This window comes from Macrobrachium nipponense, chromosome 2 (assembly GCF_015104395.2).
Source record: "Macrobrachium nipponense isolate FS-2020 chromosome 2, ASM1510439v2, whole genome shotgun sequence".
NCBI lineage: Eukaryota > Metazoa > Arthropoda > Malacostraca > Decapoda > Palaemonidae > Macrobrachium > Macrobrachium nipponense.
In genome coordinates this window covers 66,807,992-66,815,491 of record NC_087201.1, presented here as the reverse complement: position 1 = coordinate 66,815,491, position 7,500 = coordinate 66,807,992, and positions in this window count along the sequence as shown.

The following is a 7,500-nucleotide window of genomic DNA, read 5'->3' as shown; positions in this document are numbered from 1 at the left end:
AAAAGATTGCTATTGACAGCTGCCATGAAATTTGGAAACTCCGTTAGATGGGGAAACTATTTCAACGATAATAATAAATAATAATAATAATAATAATAATAATAATAATAATAATAATATAATAATATAATAATAATAATAAAAAATAATAATAATAATAATAATAATAATAATAATAATAATAATAATAATAAAGACCCTAGTTTCCTAACTTGGAAAAACCCTGCAGTAGATTCTCGACTATTAGATTTAACAACTTATTTGCCTTAATACATAAGGCAAAAACTATATGTTTATTAGGAGTATTGTCCTTTCAGCTGCCAGTTTCCGCGTATCAAAAAGTAACATTGTATTTAGAAGCAAAAAAAAAAAAAAAAAAAAAAAAATACTTATCACTTGTACGCTTGAGTGCCAATTATAGAGTAGATAATGGGTAAGTTAGGAAATTATTAATGTGGGTATAATCATGATTATCCGTGCTCATCTTCGTCAAACGAAATAAGGATGTAGGAAACATTTTTAGAAATGAGGCTACTACACCTCGCGCTTCAGTATTATTTATCCTAGGTATTCACCAATTGTAAAATGTCTCATATTATATATATATATATATATATATATATATATATATATATATATATTATATATATATATATATATATATATATATCCTGTTGCATGCCACGGCATTGGGTCCTAAGATTATAGATGATTTGAATAAATCAATGATTTGTCTCAATTCAAATGCCTTTGCAGCAGGGCAATTTATCAGTGACTACAGTTGACCAACAAAGGGGCAACGCAACGAACAAAGATATGAGGTAATGTAATGAAAAGTATACTAGTCTAGCAAATTGGTTCAAGAGAAACACTATGAGTCCATTAAAGCAAAGTATAATTTCACTAAAAATACTAAGGTATGAAAGGGGCATCTCTATAGAACCACATGGCACTGACTGCTACGTTAAAAGCCTTACAAAAGACTTACCAGGTATAAATTGATGTAACTAGATAACTAGAATTAACCTCTAAGGTTAACACATTCTAAGAGTACGTAGGATTTCCTTCGATGGGTATGGTACAGAACCGCAGGAAAATGGACCACTCTATACAGTTGCTATGATTTCTTGAGCATATAATGCATTTGACAGTTCTTTCTAATAACACCATTGTTTGACACACAGGTAGACACAACAGGACTGCCAGTAAATCTGCAAGACAGTCAAAGTTGTAATGACTGCAGCTAAGAGACTGTAAGAATATTCTACTAGTAGCATAAGTACAAAAGCAATGTTACATGTTTTGTAATATTATTTTAAGCAGAGATTTATTCCAATATGCTAGCCACGAAATACAACGTCACTAACCAAAGATAAAACTATATCACTTCCCTAGTAACACGAATGTATGTTCACTATTAACAGAATGTATGTCACTAAAATAAAAGGTCACTGTCCACTGGAATATAATTGGGAGACAAAATACAAAAGGGCTGAGGATCTGGGAATAGGAATAGGGTTTTATTTTTAGGAATAGGGACAAAATAACAGACTCTGATAACTAGTCAAGAATACAGTTCTCTGCACTTTACCTGATAAGTTAGTGGACTTAAACTCAGTTGTAGAATGAGCCAGTAGGAGTGGATGTCGAGGAATGTACAACTTCACGTTTCCAATGAAGGGATTAGGCAAGGGTGACTGAAGTAGACTGGTCGTACAAGGCTGTAGTGAGTGGTGTAATATGAGGTATAGCGGAAAGCTGATCCAAGTCTAAGTCCAAGGAAGGACTTGTAGGTTTCTTACTTAAGCCAGCATATGAGGAATCAAACCAGCTTTGTGTGGTGCTGGACCTATTGAGTCTCTCTCAACTCAGATGGACAGCTGGGTCCAGAGATACCCACTTCTGAGGGCAATCTTGGTCACTTATATCCTCATCTACAGTCGCCATCTTCGATGTTTTCCAATGGTTAGTTGGCATTGTTGAGATCTTCCACACAGACCTTCTTAATCCTCAGGTAGTGCTGGAAGAAAACAGTATTTAAACAGTAACTATAGTCGATTCATTTAAGGTAGATTCTTGCGCCTACGAGACGTTTGTTTGGCGGCCTCTGATTGGCTGGTACCGGGAGGTAGGCCGCTCGCTCATTGTGCCATATTTTCATCTGTGACTTAGAAAACATGCAGTATGTTTACATTTCTTCATTTATCTCACGTTTTCCAAAAGATAATAAAGTTTTGGTCATACCAAAGGATTCGGTATCAATTGTACAACTAAATAATCTTTTCCTGAAACAATTAGATAAACACAAAAGGAATTACAACGAGTAAAAGTGAAGAGAAAAAATTTCAATCTTTACACCAGTTTTTATTTATCATCGGATTTTTAATAAGTCATACAATCAAGATGAATTAAAACTTGTATTTTCATACAATAAAATCACCCTGAATACGCCGGTGCTTTCAGATTTTGGATGCGTGTAATATGTGAAGAGAAAATGAAGAATATGTCTTAGTATTTTGCAGCCGTACTTGACTCAGCCTGATAGGAAGTCAATATTTCTTAATTATTTGTTGTTTATTATTTCACTGAGATTATTATTTCATATCACTCAAATAAGTCTCTGATGTCTCTTTCATTTGAAAATATATTCAATATATAAAATTAGAAACAATGTCTTGAAACAACCTGATTAAAGTTTAGGCTGAGTTGAAGAGTGTGAAGTCGTCTTTCCACAAAGTTCAACTTCTTTACTTCTTTGCTGGATTGAATTCCCCGCGGCTCGCATGGGTCTGAGCTAACAATACCAGATGCATCCATCTGATTATTATGTTTTTTTTCCTTATCAGATATGCCCAGACATACTATAGGATATTGGATTTAAAATGTTCGACAGTTATAATGGAAATTCTGTGTATTTATTTTCAGAAAATGTAATAATATAACATGGTAAATATTGTCGAAACTGCAACCTTTTATATCGCTAATTGGCAACTCAAATCTCTCGCTGAGACGACAAATGCAACGACGACACCTTGCAGATCTCATTCTCTCAGCAATACCGTCAAACTTGAATTATTTACTGGTGCAACATAATAATAAGATATATTCTCCACTTTCTCCTCACATTTTACACGCATCCAAAATCTGAAAGCACCAGCGTATTCAGGGTGAATTTGTTGTATGAAAACACAAGTTTTATTTTATTTTAATCGCGTTAATGATGCAAAATCCGATGATATATAAAAACAGGTATAAAGAATTAAATGCTTTCCTTTTCACTTTTACTCGTTGTAATTTCTTTGTGTTTTATCTTATTGATTTCAGGAAAAGATGACTTAGTTGTACAATTAATACCGAATCCTATTGTATGACCAAAATTTTCCTATCTTGAGCAAAGCGTGAGGTGATTGAAGAAATATAAACATAATATTGCTAGTTTTCTAAGCCACAGCAGAAAATGATGAGACTGAGCGAGCGGCCTACCTCCCGGTACCAGCCAATCAGAGGCCGCCAAACAAACGTCTCGTAGGCGCAAGAATCTACCTTAAATGAATCGACTATAGTATCTCTATTGTCTACAACAAAAGGAGCGGAGATTTTACAATGAGGTTATCGCAACGCTAAGAGAATTTGATACAATAGGAGAAGGAGTGGTGTGAGAACTGAATGTTCCCTTTTCCATGTGTTTTGAGTAAATGAAAGTGGCCTGCTAGCCGGTCGGCATGAAGTGTTTAATGACAAGTTAAGTATATCTTAGTTTTACCAGACCACTGAGCTGATTAACAGCTCTCCTAGGGCTGGCCCGAAGGATTAGATATATTTACGTGGCTAGGAACCAATTGGTCACCTAGCAACGGGACCTACAGCTTATTGTGGGATCCAAACCACAATATATCGAGAAATGAATTTCTATCACCAGAAATAAATTCCTCTTATTCCACGTTGGCCGAGCTATGATTCGAATTTCGGACCACCGGATTGTCAGCCGAACGCGAAAACCATTCGTTAAAGAAGATTATATGGAATTGGACAGGGACTCTTACAAAAATCTTGAGGGACGGGCAGCTTCCTGAAAGGATTCCGAAGGAGTGTCTTAATGGTGCCCTATTGTATTCGGTATGGCTTTAGAAGGGATTTCTGAATGACAAGCGAGACGAATCTAAACTGATTTATTTTGACACTAATTTGTTGTTCCTATCACAGACGAGATTCTGGGAGCGTTTATGATTTATTTAACAGTGAGACGAATTCGAGCTAAATTTCCCTGGTACTATTGTGCCTTTACTTTCTCTGAAGATAAAAACAGCCATGGGCCAAACACCTGAATCTGAACTGGAGAATAAATCTTCCTGCGTTTCTTGTTTACTCTACTTGTACTTTGATTAAAAAAAATTAACGAAAAAGCTAGTGTCACAAAATGACGCATGCGACAATATATATTTAAACCCGAAATGGAATGGATAGAAAGTAGTTTTCTGTTTTTTTTTTTTTTTTTTTTTTTTGTTTTTTTTTTTTTAATCTGAGAAATTCGTGGATCTAACTTATGAAAAGAGCAAAGTGAGAGTCAGTTCCACAGAAGGCATTAATTAAACCAAACCCCTGGAGAGAGTTGCTTCAATTTTGCTTCTCCCGTGATAGAGAAGCTTTGTTTAGAGTACAATCAAACGTACTCCTTCAATGGACCTTCTACCAAGGCTTTCCCCGTGCAAGTAGATTATCCGTTTGAATTAGGTTCATTAGGCAGTAATTTAGTGGAAACGAGGGTGAGAAACAATGGTATGTTTTTTTGAAGAATCGGCACTTCTGTAAAGCATTGTTCATTACCTACATCGAGATGGAAAATTTTGTATTATGAGTCCTCTTTTGTAGGGCAGGAATCTCCATTACAAATAGCTCATCAACCGCCCCCCCCCCCCCCCCCCCCCCACCCCCCCCCCCCCCCCCCCCACCGCCCTCCCACCACCATGAACTATGAATAGGCGATTTCCAACTTTATCGTTATTTAAAGCTATAATTTCAACTCACTGCTTCTGTTTATTTTTGGTTTTTGTTTTTGTTATTTGGTGCGTTATTTCTTGGAAAAGAGAACTGAGTAAAAATTTACTTGTCTTTGTTTAGAAAATTTACCCAGAGAAATAAGTGAGAGTATGTGGACAGACAGGAATTCTAGTTTTGGAAGATGCAGATTGCAGACTGTAGATTGCATTCTTGTGGAGGTTTGCTTCAGAAGTCTCTTATCATTTTGTTTCGATGTCTTTGGGTCTATATATGATATATATATATATATATATATATATATATATATATATATATATATATATAATTTATTTATTTATTTGATTAAAAGGTTTAGTGAGGAAAAATGTCTTAATTTTACTAAAGTTAAGCAGTGTTTGAAAGTAGGATTGACAGACCACGTTTGTGATACCTCTCATAGCACAATTTGTAGGAGCATTCCATGAAGTCTCATTATCGTAATGATTAAATTTTATGGTAAATTATTTGCAGCGCTGAAGCAGGTAATTAGGATATAATGATCGTTCGTTGATCATTATTCTGAAAATAAAAAAAATCCTGTTATTGCAGTAAACTATTTTCTTCGTTAAAAATATGTTGAATTAATGCATTATTAAATGCATAATGGCCAAAGTTACTACCGGTAATGTTACAGATATGAATATATATATATATATATATATATATATATATATATATATATATATATATATATATATGATCTTAACGTCTACACAGAATCTTTATATACTATATATATATATATATATATATATATATATATATATATATATATATATATATATATATATATATATATTTATATATATATATTTATGTATCTATGATCTTATCGTCTACACAGAATCTTTTATATATATATATATATATATATATATATATACTATAATTATATATATATATATATATATATAATATAATATATATATAGGTATAGTATGTTTTTTTAAGTATTTTTGAAGCACTCAAACTAGTCTCACACTAAGCGGATGTGGAAGGAAATTGGAGATTCAATGACATATGCGTTATTAGAGATACGTAATTGCTCAACCAAGAGCTAGGTCAAACTAAATTTTCTGTGTTTTTTGGAAACTACCTAGCGTTTAGGATGCTTAGTGAGTGGGTCATATTGATCCAAGCATTGGGCAAGGTCTAAAGTTTTACCAGGTCAACCCACCAGCGATCCAAAACGTGTCCTTTCTTGGGCAGGTAAACATTAGGTCGGATTATGACGTCAGACAGTCCTGATGTTCAATGCGAAGCTCTTACGTGTCCCTATTATAAACTGGTGGACTGAAACCGTCTATTGCATTATGATTAGCTTTATTACTTACGGTATCTATACCTATAATAAAAGGTTTTGTTATGTGCTATTTATGGGTGTTCTCCTCATAAAGGTAAAACAAATGGAGTAACTCATAATTTTCCAAAACATTTTGAAACGAGTGCCATATGACAAGAAATATCCAGGAATGCATATGGCTTGAACATGTGAAACCAAGACGAAATTCTTAAATGTATGGTAGAAATGGCAAAATCAATAAACGTTCTGGGAAGTAAAGGTCTGTACTCTTTTCAAACTGTCAAAGATTAATCTGATATAAAGATAATAACATATAGACTAAATTTGGACGAACTTGAGCGCTTCTCTGCCTGCCTACAACAGATAGGATCTTATTGTCAGTACCCAGCGACGGTTCCAATGAAGCAACGAATTAGGTGTCAACTTTTACGGGAAGACAAGTTCTCTTAGGGGATCAAATTGTAACTAGACTACAAATGTAAAGGAGATAACATGACAGCTGGCGTATTCCATTTTTTGCTTGATAAGCAAACTTCTGCCCACAGCAATGACGATGAGTCACTACAGCGTGAACTTAGTCTTTCGGCCATAATGTTTAGCTGTAGAAATGTTGAATTTTATTGATTTACGTTTTAATTCAGTCACAAATGTTGTTCGTTGTCGAACGTTCTTTCTAAAGAATACTAAATGAAGGAAAAAGGCTGCATTTATCAAAAGATAATGATCGTTCTATAAGGCTAGCTACAGAAAGATGGATCGGTCTGACGTCACAGGTTTTACCCCCTTTAAATCAAGGCCCGATTGCCCCGACTCTTCCCCAATTTATCTGAGCGTGGGTTGACATGGTATTCTTTAGATCTTGGCACTGGGTATCAGTTGGTTAAACTCACAGGTACGCTGGGCGCTAGGAGCCTGCTCAAGAAAAATCTAAGGTACGTAGTACTTCGCTTCCAAATTGCTAATGCCCTGAAATCTCTCTCGAAAGACCGGGGTTTGGTCCCGTGGTGAGTCAGATATATATATATATATATATATATATATATATATATATATATATATTATATATATATATATATATATGTATATATATATATATAGATATTATATATTATATATATATATATAGATATATATAATATAGATATAAATATATATATATA